Consider the following 17,484-nt stretch of genomic DNA (forward strand, 5'->3'; position numbering starts at 1 on the left):
ACTACATGACGTAGAAATGCATGCCTGTAAGTAGTGGGCGTATTAAGTTTATCAACTGTCTCGTTTGAAGAGGCAGGCCAAGGCCTTAAAGGCTTTCTAGCATACAAGTCAACGGGGAAGCCCAGCGAGCGCCCCAACCCCGACATAGGCCTATTCATCTTGCACAAAACACACAAAAGAGTCGACCATGAGCCGCATTCTTGACATCCAACCTCATCACCCAACCACCCTCACACCCAAGGCCCTGAATTGCGCTCCTCCCCCCATAAGCGCCTCGCACCCGCACGGGCTAGACAGGGGCGGCTTTGCAATACTGCCGAAGTGGGCTGCCTAGGTTGGACTATCCTGTACTGGTTGGGAGTTGTTTGGTGGAGGAAGGGATGCATGTGGTGAAGGAGGAGGGGTGTTAGAGAGAGGGGGTAGGGATGTTTTCTCTTCTTTCAGCTAATTGACTCACAGATGTCAGGAGTCGGTTCTGTGGTAGTGCCGCAGTGCTCTGTGACACACTACCCAGTTTGCACGTGCACCAACATGTACCTGCAGCCTGTTTACTTATCCTGACGTAGGACTTTGGCCACGTCGCTAAAAGTTTTGTTCATTGACCTATGTTGCAGGAAACTAAAGTGTGGTATACAATAGACAACCGTCAGACTTACTTAGTGCATTTTTCAACAACAATTGGGCTTTCAGCATTTACCAATCAAAACTACGTTCAAAGTTGATTAAGGTCAAATTGGGAATGTCTTTGAAAGATTACCTGACTATTCTGCTGTGTGGGTTATGTTCAGGATGACTTAAACTTCTTTGATCTCCTGGAAAAATAGACGAGAACAAAAATCAAGAAACTTCAAAACTTTCCAATGTCTAAGATGGCAGATGATTGCAATCAATTTTAAAAAATGTACACAAAAAGACCTCAACGACGTCACACTTTCATTTCGACTTCTCATTCATGAAAATAATCAACAATATTTTAAAAGCCTCTTCAAGATCACACTATTTTCAAACTCAAATCGAGTAGAGGAGCAACTGAGTGTTTGTATCACATTTCTAAATAGTCACTAAAAGCCATACACGGATATAGTTAAATCCAGATGCTTAGAACTGAGATAGTCGCGCTAATCACTTGTCCATCGTGCTGCCGGATCCATATTGTTCTCGGCATAATATAATTTTTTTCCGTTTGCCACCTGGGGAGCTGTCAAAAGCGCAGCCGGTCTAATAGTCTGATACATGGCTGCAATAACACTTGAAGCTGTTCAAACACCAATCGGATTTCGCTGCAAGCCCTTCCACTGACCACAAAACGCTTGTAGCTTCAGCTTCCACATACATGCATTAAAACTATTTTCCCAAAGCAAAACAAAAAAAAATACACCCAAAGCACATTCAGCTGTGTGTGCGTCTGTCAGTGTGTTTGTGTGCTCCAACTAGACTGTTAAACAGCTGAGCCCAAATTGAAAGTCGGTGCTGTCATTCCCCATATTTACCCAAATGACTCACAGCAGAAATCACTTTGGACTCAGTTAGCGCTCAAGCGCTTCATTACAGCAGTGAGATTATCAGTAAGTGTGTGTGTGGATTGACTCCGGGGGTAGGAGGGGGGAGGTATGGTTGTAGCTGGATTATTATGGTGGCCTGCAACCCTGCAGACATAATGCAGATTAGAACACCTTTGCACTCTGGGAAGGAGGAAACTGTGCATTTAAAGTCCAGCCTTTTTCTGAAAGGCATACTTCAATGCACACAAACCTTTCGGGTACAAACAACAATGCTGGTAAAAGACCGGCAAAATGGAAAGAAAGCTGTATAATACATGTTAGTCCAGTATTTGGCAAGGTCATCACATAGAACATGTCGGTCAAATATATAATTCGGATAAAAGAGGTCCTCAAATTTTGGCAATCCATGTTTTTTTATTGTCACACATACAGTACAGTATGCGCCTTTGCAACCATGTTGCAGTATTTACATATGCATTTGGCTTTTAACGGTTGGCCGGTAACTGCAAGTTTCAAAATACTACAAATCTAGTTTCCAGCCATTTTTTTCTAGTTTGTAGAAAAGAGAGTAACTAGTATGACGTAACAATTAGGATCCAAGCTACTTCTGTTAGACAGATAGGCTTTGATACTGATAGTCTCTATTGTTGTTGTTGTTTCAACGTACACTTGACATAGTAATCATATCGTTTTAAAAATATTCAGAGCCGTTTTGAAATTCATGACTAAATGTCAAACAAATGAGATAATTATTGGATACTATAGAAATTAATGTAAAAGTTGACCGTTCAATATAAAATGTTCAAATCAGTCACCTCTTATTTAAATATATTTTTTTCAATTATATATCATATGATGGGAAAGCTCTGTTGTCTGTCTTAGTTGGGGGGAATTGACTGACAAGTAGAACATGTTCACATTTTTAAAAGCAAGGTTACAGTTTAACGATTGTGCTACAAAAACAACTGAATCACCTCGTACAATTTTCATGAAGCAATGGTGTCACCACCGTTGATGAACTAAAGGTTACCTAAGATAACTTTGGTTGTGATGTAGTGTTGACATGTTGGAACCTAGTCATTGCACTCAAATTCAGTCAAACCCGGTCGGGTATTTATGTTTTCTATGACAGGGATGACAGAATGTTTGGTTAGATTTAAAAGAAACAAAAAAATTAAAAAACTCCAGAGGTAAAGGGGAATCGCGCAATGATCAGATGCTGCATTTAGCCCATAAGACACTCTTCCCATGGAGACCGCAGAGTTCTGCTGTTACCCGGGCGCTGACAGTTCGACGTTGCCCTTCAACAGGAAGCAACAAGTTCTCCTTCCTGACCGGGAAACCTACAGTATCTGCGTTACGACACCCTCGGTCTGACATGTTGAGCAACATCCTGGTGAGGACGTGTATGGCAGGTTTTTATGCGCAGATAAAACTCTGTACTGTAAGTGTCTGCATTGAGCCTTGATCAGTTCTGCCTGTCTTCCTGTTTTCCTGCTCAACCCCACACTTTTGTCACTCTGCCCAGGAAGCTGTCGGAAAGATACGCATGACAAAGTCTTTCTTTATTAAATTGGCAAGTGTAGTGTATATTGAGCAGAAAGGGCGGGAGCGGGAAGGAGCGAGCACCAGGGAGATGGGGGTGGGGACCTAAGCCATGAGGCTAGCAGCTTATCCAAGATTCGCTCTGGGCTCATCCCAGGGATATTACTGTTTGTAACCATAACTCAAGAACAGGCAAAGACCTTTGCCACACATCAGAAACAAACCAGCCAAAATACTAAAAAAATAACAAATAACTTGAACTGTTCATAAGGACAGAAAGCAATGGTTGCCGCGTAACTTCAATGACTGCATGAATCGTGACTTTATACGAAGATTTGGATTACATGGCCGTAAGACAATAGATAGCCTTACTCTTAATGGAAGAATGGTATCCTGGTATTTCGCATCAGTGCCAGCTTGGCTAAATGCTATTAGGTTCTTCTTTGTTTTATGTTTCGTTCAGACTTGCTCATGCAATGCCCGTTGCCAAAAGAGGTTTTGTGATCACACAGACCTTATGTTGGCAAAAGTCAAAGTCAGTGAAAACAAAACTCCGGTTGACAAAATGAAAAGACTAAGTAATATAACGACCTTAATCTCGTACTTTTATTTTGTCTCGCAATATTAAAATTTTATTTTTTTAATGTGACAATGTATGACTTTATTCTCGTACGCCTACAACTTTTATCCATAACATTGCTACTTTTTCTCATTGTATTACAAGGTATGACTTTATTCTCCTAATATTGCAACTTGAATCTCGTAATATTATAACTATTGTCATCGTCCTATTTTTTTCTTGTTTTCTTTTGTTCACTGGATGTAGAGGCAGGGTTCTGGCTCCCGGATTTAAAGTTACAGTGAATGAGAAAACATATTTGATGGACTGTTTCTTCATCCTCGCTAAAACATTTGAGTTATATTTCAAAACCCTTATTAATATGTATCCATTTTCTTGTTTCTTGTTTGATTATGGAACATAAGCAGAATAAAATGAGTTTTAGTTAAGGATGATGAAATCCGTTTTGAGAGTGACACTTAAAAACTGGAGTATCCTTCACCTATATGGCTGCTGTAATCAGTCAACTCGAGGCTTTTCTACCGCGCTTCTTTTTCCCTTGATGATTATTAAAATTTCTGATGGCAGCAGACACATGCTCCATGTGCAGTTGATAACCGTCGAGGACAAGATAAGACATTGTGCTCTGCGGTCAGGGAGTACACCCCAGCGTCATCTACCCCTCCACCCATGTTCTCCTTCTCCACCTCTTTCCTTCTTATCTGCAGTCTGTTTTGACCTCCACCCTGTTGCATGTTGTTTAGATGAGGTGGAGGATGGGGAGTTTAAGCGAACAGCATGGGACTGGGAAAAAAGTTTAAGACAATACTTTTAAAAACGACTCCAAGAGCGTTCCACTTGAGACAACAAATGGTTTAGTAGAGGCACTCAAAACAGGCATGTTCAAAATGTTAACCAATTGCTTACATGTATATCACTTCACCTAATTCTTTTGAATGTGGCTTTTAAATAACCTCACATTTGGTGGGTAGAGTAATAGACTTGCTGGGAAAGGACAGACAGCGTTTTGAATAGAGAAAGAATGTGCAGCTGCTTACGTAAGCAACAGCATGTTGTTGTTTTTACCCACAATTCAGCAGATCATATGATTCCTTTCAAGGGCTTGTGTGTATGTTTCTATCTTCATGCTCCTCTTTTACAAGATTGTACAGAGAAGGCAATCTACTGTTGTTGTGGCTACGAATAGTGTGAGTCGTAAGGACAAAACCCTTAGTGTTCTTTCTACAGCACATCAAAATGATTTTGTTGACTTGTGGATTCTTGACTTTCAGCACAGAGGCTGATTCAATGAAATATCCAGCAAATAAAGAAAGTGATTTTAAAGATTGTTTAATAGAATTGCCAACAATTTAAATTCATCATTATACTAAATTAGAGAATGTTGGTTAAAAAAAATCAAAAATTTACCAACAGGTTTCATATTGTTCCCCCATTGTTCGCTGTACACCGCAAAATCCATGAAAACGCAAAACCTACAATTGAAAAACCGCGAAAAACTGTTTTTTATACTTAATATGGATACAGGCCACTATGCTTTTTTTGTTGTTGTAAGGGATCAAACACTAATATATCAGTCAAAATACCCACCATTTGAAAATGACACTCATGCTTATTTCAATGTGTTTCTCATTTTACTCATCTGACTGGAATGAAAGGATTGAAATGGATGACATGGGTTTTCTCTCCTGACTAACCGTTTCATGTGGCAAACATTGGCATTATATTGAACGTGCTGCAGCTATACCTCCAAAGTTTGTCAACAAAAGTCATGTCAAATTGACAGAACAAGTCTTGTAAATTAACGACAGTGTTTATTTTCACATGGGAAATCAAAGCGTTGGTCAATGAGTAAGGCCCCTATGGGAGATTCCAGACAAATCTGTGAGCGTGATTAAACACAATACCGTGCCAATCCCGTCCAATTAATTCCGGATGCTTTTCCTCCTTTAGGCCTTTTGTTCCTTGCGTTATCATGTGAAGGCGTGACGTCACGTAGATGTCATTGAGCAGCTGTAGACAATCAAGCGCTCCAGCGGAATCAATACTGCCATTATTACCAGATCGACGGCATTTAAGCAGGGCCGTATTGTGTGTACTTTACAATAAAATATCACAATGGTGCACCGGGGTCCCACTTTATGCGCCACTCAATTATCGTAAATGGGGATGTCTGGGCAGCCGTTATCCCTAAGAGTGTTATGTCGATAAACCGTCAGCGGGGGAAGTTAGAGTGACACGTTGATCTCTGTAAATAGCACAATTACACCATAACTCTTTGTGGTGCAATAATAACATGTTGTGAAACACGTTAAAAAGCCTGGTAAAAGTTTCAAAATAAGAGCATCATAAGACGACACACAGGTTAAGACTTTGGTAAGTAGCCAAAGTAAAGTCGACTAGCATGTAGACCACACACTTAGGAGCAAACCACCATCCAAAAATGAACATATGCCTGGTGAAGAGGATTGTCTGGTCACTTTAAATGTGATCTTATTGATAAGTAGTTTTAAAGACAAAATCAAAGCTATTTTTCTTTACAGATGCTCGTACCGTTCTTTAAAGTCTCTCCTCTACTTAAGATACATTGTGAACATACACATTCATAGTAAGGCAGGGGTGGCCAACTCTGGTACTCGAGAGCCCCCATCGAGTCTGTTTTTCATATATCCCTCCTCTATCACACCTGAATCAAATGATAAACTCATCAGCAAGCTGTCCAGAAGCTTCATACCGATCCCGATTATTTGATTTAGGTGTGTTGGTGGAGGGAGACATGGAAAACAGACGGGATAGGGGCTCTCGAGGACCGGACTTGGCCACCCCTACAGTAAGGGAAGCGATGTCACTTTAAGTTGGTCAGACTTGATCTCAAGTGAAGTTTAAAAAAATCAGACCGGGCAGCACACCAGCCACTGGCCACTTCCCAACTCACTCACTCCCCCTCCTCAATTCCATTGCCAGTTGGCTCAGTGCCCACATTTTGAGCAGAAGATTATGTGGCTTTGTGCCTCCACTCGTATTTTAGGAAGCTGTGAAGTTTATTTAGAATAAATAAATGAATAAAAAGCACACAGCCAATTTGCCAGTCTCTTCCAGGCAGATGGGAAATAAATAAATTCAAGCTCTGAACTAAACATTGAGTGTGATGCTCCATTTCACTATTTGAAGCAATTCACAGAGCACAACGGATGGGTTGCAACACATGAAGAATCATTATAGTCTAGCACCTCACTGCATCCACAGTGCTTGTGTGCAATTTTATCACTAAATGCGTCAAGATCTATTCTTTTACAGTGTGCAAACATACTGTACATTATCACTGGGGGCCAAACAATAAGTTGCAACAAGATGATTGGCAAAATTTTACAGAACAGCAGCAAATCTTACCCACTGTAAATGCAAATGTTAACACAAATAGCTCCCTAAAATAATTAAAATGTTAACCTTTCACTCATTGTTGATTTACGTTGAAACAAAAAGTGTAGTCACTTTCCAGCATCCACACCATCGCTTGAATAGCTAAAAATAGGGGTGCAGTTGGAATCAGTGACAAAATTACCCAGTATTAAATTGACCCCTAATTATTATTAGCATGCACCAGTGTTGTAGTTGTACAGCACACCAAAAGGACACTGAATTGGGGGTGAGGCGGCACGAGCAGGCCTCCTGCGGGGACTTCCTGCTGATGTGGTGATCAAGCACGCATACTTCCTTTCACACACAAATACCTTCAGCCAGCCAAGACACACAATTACACACTTCCAGCCCACCCCACCCCCTGCTAGTACCGAGTGCCATTTGACGGGTGTAAAGAAAAAACAGGCATACCCATCTTGAATGACCACCCTCTCCTTGTCTTGTCCTAACATTGAGATTTATTAGTTCAGTTAGCATCTGACCAAGAACGGAAGTACCCAAGATAGACACCGCTTTCACGCCAACAGTCAAACAATATTTGGGGTGAGATGTAGGTGCATACAACGGTTACGAAATTAGGTACACTTAAAATCAGATCGGATGAATTACATACATTTAATCGCCGTTATGTTTGTAGCCGTAATTCGCAAGTCTTGTTGAAAAGTTTTAAGTTAACTAATTACATGCTGTATTTCACATCAAATAGCAATTGCTTCACTAGTACTTGTGAAGTGAACATTTCCTGTTCTAGTTACAATATAGGCTTCAAGAAGAAGTGGTGAATAGGCCATTATGAACCATTTTTCAAAGTAAAGCTTGGGAAAAAACAACATGCCTGCATTACATTACATTTTCAAAATGAGCCGTGGCAATTAATCAAAACTCATCATAAAGATACCTGCTCATTTCGTTAAAATCACCGAGTGGGAGTTTGTCAAAGTACAAGCCCTGAAATTTTCCCAGAATAGATGCTTCACTTTTAACTGCTATTATAGAGTCCCTGTTGATGGCTGCAGGGAGCATGCTGTTATTGTGCCTTAATGGGCAGCATTTACAGCACAGCTGCACTTGTTGTGAAAGCACTAAATAAATAAACTCGCCTCGCCTTCAAACCAAAATAGCTAATTCCTGTCTGTTTAGGTGAAATTGATCAGGATTTTTTTGGGCTCCCGTTATGACTGACGTCTTCTAAATATGTGTTGATCTGTGAAACTGATGTAATTTTTGTCCTAATTCTCCAGCGTTACGAGTGAGTTTGGATAGGTTATGTTCAGGACCAATAAATACATATTTTAACCATTACCACTATTAACAAAGCAACATGCATATATATATATATATATATATATATATATATATATATATACACACACACATATACACATATACATGTATATATATATATATATATATATATATATATATATATATACATACACACACACATATATACACATATACATGTACATATATATATATCTATATCTATATATATCTATATATATATATATCTATATATATATATATATATATATATATATATATATATATATATATATATATATATATGTGTGTGGTGTCTTCTGCTTTACCTTGTAAAGTAAAGTAGTCACTCGAAGAAATTAAGGCCCTAACACTAACCATTCAAAACAATTCCCAATGTCTATATTTCTAGTATATCCTTTTCCCCAAGTCATAAAATTCAAGTCTCTACAGCTCTTGAATTGGGTGTCATTCAATTGTGCAGGTGTACATGATGATGAGTGAATAAGGGAAGTGGAACTTGAAGGTTACAACATGTCTAGATACGACAGTAAAAGCTGTCGAGCAGCTCAGCCGAGGAATAAGTCATCGTCTCCTTGTGACTCATATCTTTGTCCCCAGTGCAGTACAGTCATAACTGAGGGCAGACAGAAGGACCTTAAAAAAATTCATGTTTTGTGTTCCCAATCAATGAGCTTCAAGCCTTAAACATGTTTTCCTCCTCATCGATTTGCTTGAATCTGCATGTGTGTAATTCAGTCACGTTTATAACATTGGCCCCTTCCATCTGCTTCAAATCCCACAGTTCAAGTTGCCTCCTATTCGTGTCAAGCCACCCAAGAAACAAATCCATAAATGCATATATTGACGGTTTACTTGTTTGTGTTGGCCGACCTTTAACGGGCCACTCGGTGATTGGCTCGCGTGCCGCTGCATGCAGCTGACAGTTATTGCTGTCCGCAAACTTTTGCCAGTCAAGTCACATCACCGCGCTAGATACACTTCATAGAGGCTGGCACCACATGACCTTTAGAGACTTTTATTATATTGCATTTACACACCATAAAACCGCTGGGCTGTGGCTGACGGAGCTTCATTCAGCAGAGAGAATGGCTTATTGAAAGGCAAAGGCTACCTCAACTTATGAGATAAATTGAATGCTTAGATATATATGCTGGATTTACCCCGAATGGTTCAAGTGAAACAATTTTCTTAGCAATTCAAATGTGCTCCATAGCAGCGTGGACATGAAAAACATTAAAGAAATAATGTAAATATGAAATCGGACTGTGGCATTTCCAAAATTATATAATTCACAAGTGAATCGGGCTGCACTATGGAAAATCAATGAATCAATAAAGTGAATCACAAATTTGAGGACAAAATAAATTAAATTTGAAATTACAGGTTTCACGGATTGCGCGTGATTTGTGTGTGATTGTTAATGTTCGAGTTGTAAGGTTTTTAGAGGTACAATACGTATTCACATATAATTTGTGCAATGGCACATAATCATTGATGCCAGCGTTATTTCAGCACAAACACAGTTATATCAGATATGGGTCTGTTGAGTAGTGCTTGAATATAGACAAAGGATAATTAAAGAAATAGCCATTATATTGGACTCGGGTACTTAGACCTACAGGTTAAATCTTGTGTCCTGTCTTGTATGAGGGGTAATATAAAGTGTGTCCTGAAGACCCTGCCCAATCGAAATACAGTAGATGAGAATAATACAGGCATAAATCCTCCCAGCCCCCACGGGATTGTTAGGTTCTGTTTTTATTGAAGATGTCAGAGAGGAGAATGTAATTTGTGGTCCGTGATCTGCACAGATATAAATTCTGTTCGGACATTGGAGCCGCCTCCCAATGTCTAGCCGTCTCGGTTTGCTTGCAAAAAAACAACCGACGGCAAGCCGGAGAACAAACTCTTGTGACCAGAAAAATAAAAATGATATGGGCTACCTGGGACGCAAATGTCTATGCTGAATTAATCAGCGATGCACCGAATGCCAAATTGCATTTTTTAAATGCATTCTTAAAAATATTTGGCAAATCAGATGTGGATATCACCTTAGAATTCCAATGGTCATCCCGTATAAAATGGAGCTTTGTGATTTTTGGAAAGGATGGTCATCGTTCTTAGAGTTTGTGTTAGATGTTTTTCTTTCATTTTGTTATCTCTATTTCATCTTTGTTTTTGTTTTTATATCCCGCTCATACTAATTTTGCTCCAAGGCTTCTTTTTGCCTTCTACTTGAAAGAACCTAATAAAACACGGTCCCAGAGTGGATTTTTAAAAAAGCGCTTCCCTTATCTGTAGCTCCGCTTTTGCATAATAATTATCTTCTCGATGACGTTGTTCCTCTTAAATGCAAAAGCACATCAACAATAATGTAAGACATAATCGGTTTTGGATAAAGTTTTGTAAGGCGCACAGCTTACTAGTAGGGTGGTTTTCGAACTGCAAATGGGTTTAAAGTAGGCTAAAGGAAATCGTGCATTTATGATTCAGAACCCCCCAAAGACCTGATGTTATTGAAAATTATTAGTCAAATGATTGGTGATTTTATAGAAGACAGTATACTTTACTTGCATCTCAAGAAGGAAATTCCTTCAACAACAACAGTGTCAAACAATTAACACTCCCTAGATCAGGGGTGGCCAAGTCCGGTCCTCGAGAGCTCTTATCCAGTCTGTTTTCCTTATCACCCCCCTCTACCACACCTGAATCAAATGATCAACTCATCAGCAAGCTGTCCAGAAGCTTCATACCGATCCCGATATTTTGATTCAGGTGTGTTGGTGGAGGGAGACATGGAAAACAGACTGGATTAGGGCTCTCAAGGACTGGACTTGACCACCCCTGCCCGAGATAATAGACTCTGACCGTCTAACCAAAGAAGAGTGACACAATTATTTATTCATACATTTTCCGTACCATTTCTCCTCATGATGGTCACAAGTGAAGTGGAGCCTATGACAGCTAACTATGAGCATGAGGCAGGGTACACCCTGAAATGGGACCAACACCTGCACAAACTGTTTGAATTAAAGGTATTCACCTACAAGAACATTCTTTGCCTTTATTCAACATTTCTCATTTTGATTACCGTGACTTGTTTGACTGAGAACCTAAAAAGTACAGAGTCAATAGAGCATTGGTTGGGGCTTTATGAAACTCTTGTTTTAAGGCATCATTAAAAGGAACAGTCCTTGGAGCTCAGGAATATCCTTACAAGACAAAGTGTGCCCCCTCTTTAGAAAAGACAAACGATTATCAATACTAAAGTGGCGAGGTTGGAAATTTATGGGTCTGCAGACACAAGTTAATGCAGAGCAAGAGTGGGTCCTTACCACCAGAGAGTCTCTGGACTTCAGGGGCTTCAAGTGGGAATGCTCATAAATAACTGGTGTTTTGCAGTGTGTGTTTTGGGGGAAGGTCAATGGGCCAGAGGCATTGATCAGTTTTCAGTGTGTTTGTTTGAGAGGGAGAGCTCTAAATAGGTAGGGAGTGTGCAATGGAGTCCAAAACCTATATTGTATCAACAGGCTGCTTCGTCCAATCTTTCTGGTTTTAACATCCATAAAAGAAGTAGAATAGCTCTGCCCCCCTCCACCCTACCAGGCTCCTCCACCAGGCTTATCTCACAGCCCGTTCATCCTAGCAAAGAGCGGCGCTCTGCAGAAAGAGACATCTGCTCACTGAGAGAATGCCCTAATTATTCATGACCATTTAACCATTCAGGATTTGGTCGACGTGGCATATGTGGCATTTCTCATAAGTGTGTGTCAGCCTCACTTGTTAATGGTCCTTCCATTTGAGCTCGTTTTGTACTCACAACTGCAAAATGATCGCAACTAATAGTGCATTTACTCTCTCATTAATTACTTGCTGCGATTTGAGGGGGGATGGTGTTTTCATGCAAGACTGACAATGGAACAATATTTTTGAAAAAATATTCTTAAATCTGTATCCTGTGTTTGTAGAGCCTGATCTCATGAAAATGTCTATAAATAAATGTTTACACATTTAAAGTTAAATTTCCTATTTGGTTGTGCAATTTAGTAATCAATGGAGGCTTTCAGGAACTTCCCACAGGATGGCTTCCATATTAGACTGTTTGTTTTCCCTTCCCGATTGTTCGTCTTCTCTTCGTGACATTTAGGCACTCACTGCTGACATTAAATTGCTCTCAAGTGACCACGCCAAAAGACTATCTGAAGGTAAGATAGATTTTTTAGGTGGGGGTATTGCTAGCTACCTGCATGTCATAGCTACAACGGATAACAGCCGGCAAAAACAAATGCGTTCAAGTTCTAACATTGTGAGGGAGGAGTGACTTATACCAGGTTCCAAAGTGTGTCATGGGCGATTTTAGCCACACCCAAGAAATTATGGCCAACAATATTTCATCAAAGTAGTACTATATTGTACTTAGCCGCATGTTTTTAATAATTATCGAGAGCAAGGGTGTCAGACTCGGGTTGGTTCGCGAGCTGCTTTAACGTCAACTTCACGTGGGCCGGACCATGTTAGATATAATATTTAGATTTATTTTATTTTATAAATGGATTAAAAGAACTAGATTAAAAGCCCTGAATACTCAGTTTTTTTATAGATCTAAAACAATGTTTATTTTAGCTTTTTTAATATATTTTTAGATTTTACTAAATGATTTTTGAACTAAATGATTAAAAAATCACCATTATTGATTTAAAAGGGGGAAAATCAGGAAATTTAATATACATCTATACTATTCGTTTTAATTTGATCCTAAAACAGAAAGTCGGAACTCATGATTTACTTTCCTGGGCCATACAAAATGATACGGTGGGCCAGATTTGGCCCCCGGGCCGCCACTTTGACACATGTGATCTAGAGGGTCTTTAAAGTCCCATTATCACAATTTTTACAAGTAATTAAATTACTGATGCCTAACTCATAACCCATTCATACGCCAAAAACAGTGTAAATGAGATTTGAAATTATTTGACTTATTTAAAATTTGATAATGATTTTTGTTTTTTATCGAAAGGACCGGTTCACCTTTAAAGTTGTGTTGCAAAGCAAAATACCATCTAATCTTTCAAATAGTTGAAAAAGTGCACACTGATTATACTTTTTGGGCTTGACAAACAAAAACAAAATCATTTATGTTTTCTTTTTTTTTTTGCTCTCTGATTTGATTGGCGCTCAATCCATTTATTTGTCTGTCCCCTTCAGAATGAAACCGTGTCACCTCAGTTGCTTTGGCCACGTAAATCAGCCCCGCCAGCGTCATCTGTTGCCAGCTGTTTACCTTTAGCTAAACAAAGGAGTCTGTCTTTTTGTTGTCGTCGGGATGGAGTGCTGCATCGGCTGAGAGCTGTTATTCAACAGCCCGCGGCCCCCTCCCACCACCCCCTGCCCTCTCCACCCCCTGTCTCTGAAAAGGGCCAATTCAACAGAGAGAATCAATGGAAGCTTGGAGGATACAAGGAGGGAAGATGTCAATGTGGGGGTTGTTGGACACTTAGGAGCCACTAGCAATCCTTCTTCTCACAAGGAGCCCACTGGACACAAAGGAGGCAAATCACAGGAAAACGTGAAAAGCAAACAAATAGTTTTGCATGCCTTCCTTCCTCAGATCAGGTGTGCAAGAGCCGATCTCTTGGGAGCATGGTGAGCGTGTGGAGGGAGGGTTTAGTTTACGTCTCCAGAGGAGGCTTAGCGAGCATCGGTAAGAGCTGCAAGGTCTCGTTTGCATCTGCAAATGAGACACAACCCGGCTGGCCTGTGTCACCTTGGCAACAGGCCATCAGCGCCTCCCTGCCTGCTACATTAGCAGCCACGCTTGTCTGTCTGCTTGTCAGTCTGCACCCTTCCTCCCTCTGTCCCGAACAATCTGCCTTATTGAAGTGCAGTATCCGTCTACCTGACTCGACCTGTGAGATAAGTATTCCCCGTGAATCATTCACACCGGGACCAAAAAACAGCATTATAAAAGATTAATGCTATAGGCTTTTGTGAGTGTCCGAGCGAATCACACACACAGGCAAAGAATTGGCAGCGTTGACGTGCTGTGGTCATGAAATTTACATGCCGTTGCGCCCTGTGCCAAGTGATGAGAGCCTGGCAGCAGTCACTCGGTTTGCTCGGCTTTACTGCTGAGGAGAAGCAAACAAGTTGCAGGATAAAAAAGCAACATGGCTGGTCTGTGACACTGTTACAACCACAGACAAAAGGCAACATATGGACCATTATTATGGACATTCCCACTTTCACAGACTCATTCGATTATGTGTCATCTTCTATAGATCCCTTTATACAATTAAACTATAGCTAAACGAGGCAATACTTTCTAAGGCTGCTAACAGGCTAGATTTTGAGTTTCTGTTACGTTTAATTCAACAACTGATAATTACAAAGTTGAGAAAGCACTTTCACGTCTCCTTGTGCACTCAGATCGGCTGGCCACCGATTCAGCGTGTCCCTCGGCTCTGGCCCAAAGACAGCTGGGATAGGCTCCAGCACCCCCCACGACCCTAATGAGGATAAATCAGTTCAGAAAATGAGAAAGCACTTACATATGGACATTCCAACTGGTGTGGGATGTTTGCTCGATTTAACAAAGGGCATGTAAGGATAGACGAGTTAACCCCGCCTTCAATTCTTCTTAATTAGTCATTGTTTGTCTCTATGTGATCAGCTGCTAATTTGTTATATAATGTCATGAGTCAGTGTCCCAATGATTAAAAGAAACACCATGAGATGTCAGGAAATTGATGTGTGGTCATGTTGTTTCATTTTGCTCATAAAACACATTGTCTGTCAAAAAGGCAAAGCCACTCAAGACAGCTTTCTTTTGCTCCTCTTTCCTCTGAGGCTTATGCTCTGCCGTCCCTCCCCCTCTTCTAATACGCTGCTCACATCCTGTTTACTCTTGAGACAACTGGCAGAGGCGAAGCAGCAGACTATTTGGTTTGCGTTTGCCCCCCACCCCCCAAAAAAAATCTGCCCTCAAGACATATTCCACAAGTAGCTCAGATATTTTTTTCTTCCAAGAAATATAATATAATCATATAAATCAACCTTCCGTTTCACTTGTAATTGATGAATGAATTGGAAGTGATATTGCTAATTGCTTTCTTGGGTCTTCACCATTCACGAGAATGGAACCTGCTGATGGAAAAGTTTCGAAGTTGTCCTGCTGACCACAACTACCTTCTAATTATGCAACTGCGCTTTAGCATAAAATTCAAGATAAGATATATGGATAGTATACAGTGGTTATGATGCAGTTACATTACATACGTGAAATAAATGCAGTTTTTGATTTCCCTGGTAATCACTGAATTGCTATCCAATGCAAAAATTCAATGAACAATTTCATTAATAGTCAAAGACTGACAGTTTCCATGCATACATCTCATAGTGAACTTTATTTAAATTTCATTATTTTATATTTAAAATGTCAATAACCCCACATGTGCCGAAGACAATCTGAGACCGTATGCTTAGTGCTAATATAGTGTGAAACCATTTGAGAAAACTAACAGAGCAGGACATTCATTCATTCATTTTCTGTGTCGCTAATCCTCACAAGGGTCTCGGGGGTGCAGGAGCCAAATCCCAACAATTGGCAGTAGGCGGGTTACAACCTGTTTGGTTGTCAGCCAATCCCAGGGCACAAGGAGACTACCAACCATGCACGCACAAACTCATACCCAGAAACAATTTGGAGCAATCAATCAGCCAACCATGCATGTTTGTGGGATATGGGAGCAAACCAGAGTACACGGAGAAAACCCATACAGGCACAGGGAGAAAAAGCAAAATCCACACAGGATTGAGCCCCTTAATCTCAGAACTCTGACCACTATGCCACCGTGCCACCTCTCAGAACAGCACATCCAACACTAAATGATATTTCTACCAATAATTACAGGTATCCTCCCCAAACCAAATGTCTGCAGCACCACCAAGACTGAAATGAGATGGATTTTAAAAAAAAAGTTGTAAACCGTTTGTTAACCTCTTTATTGACAACCAGCTGATACGCTATTTTTGAAAGCTTCCTACTTGGCTATCGTTCCTTTTCATGTCACAATCACAGAAATCCAAGCAATGCCACTCTCTAAAAATATTGAGGACTTTGATATTGAGGATATCTGTAGACCTTTGTCACACATTAACGTAAAGAACAAATCCTCCATTGGATCTAAATGCGGCTCATCAATTGGCGTCAGAGACATATTCCCTACCAAGATATTTCTCACTTGGTTACAGAATGTTTAATGTCAGCTAATAAGAGAGTGTCGGCGGTGGCTCGGCGGGCTGCCGCTGTTGCATGTATGTGGTTATGACACTCAAATGACAGTTTACCCTGAGTGTCATTGTAAAACGCAGATGCTAATGTGAATGCTATGGGAATTCCCGCAGCCAACCCTATGACCTAGTTTACCTTAGCACCTGGAGTACTTCTTTTATATACATATGTAAAAATATATATAACTTGATGTTAATATTTACTTCATGTGTATGTATAAATGAAAGAGAGAGAGAAAAAGATCAAGTTTGTGTATTGAGCGAAAGGGAGATACGTGTATCCTGTTTGTGTATTGAGGAATTCATCAAGATTAGAGCATATGGTCGTAAAATGGCTTAATACAGGCTAATATATTGTTAGCCCTTTTACAGTATAATTGACAACAAAAACGTTTTACAACTAAATTACATTTAAGAATTTCCCTAATTGCAGCAAGTTAAATATATACCTTCAGTTTTCTTTATTTACATTAGTTCCTGCACTCTGTTAAATCCGTACTAGGAATAACACAAGCAATCCCACCTTTAGTGACGAATGTCTACTTAGTTTACACTAAGAACACAATTGCCTGCACTACTAGACCAATTATAATTGCTAACCAATCTATCTTCATTTCCTAAAAAAAGACAAAAAAAGGCATACTATCAAGACCTATACTATTTCTCTTGTTCTGTGCAGACAGATCTGTCCTCCCACACGTGTGACCTATTTTTTCCAAGATATCCTGTGGGCAATGAGCCACACCTCCGGCTGTCTTCGCCACAGGTCACAGAGCTTTTGTAGAGACAACAGAGCAAAATAACTTGAATGCTCACAGAGTCATTGTTGTTGTTTTGTTTATCATTTTCAGTGATCAATGTGAA

The 17,484-nt window shown here is 40.1% G+C and overlaps 1 long non-coding RNA gene across 1 annotated transcript in view; it reads right to left on the reverse strand.

Moving 5' to 3' along the window:
• Positions 1-756: 756 nt before the first annotated feature.
• Positions 757-17,484, reverse strand: part of LOC144072909 (uncharacterized) — a 40,367-nt gene continuing 23,639 nt past the window's right edge. The window contains exon 4 of the long non-coding RNA XR_013299964.1: positions 757-812. This is a non-coding gene — a long non-coding RNA (uncharacterized LOC144072909). The remainder of the gene's footprint in view (positions 813-17,484) is intronic.

Source organism: Stigmatopora argus, chromosome 4 (assembly GCF_051989625.1).
Source record: "Stigmatopora argus isolate UIUO_Sarg chromosome 4, RoL_Sarg_1.0, whole genome shotgun sequence".
NCBI classification, from domain to species: Eukaryota; Metazoa; Chordata; class Actinopteri; order Syngnathiformes; family Syngnathidae; genus Stigmatopora; species Stigmatopora argus.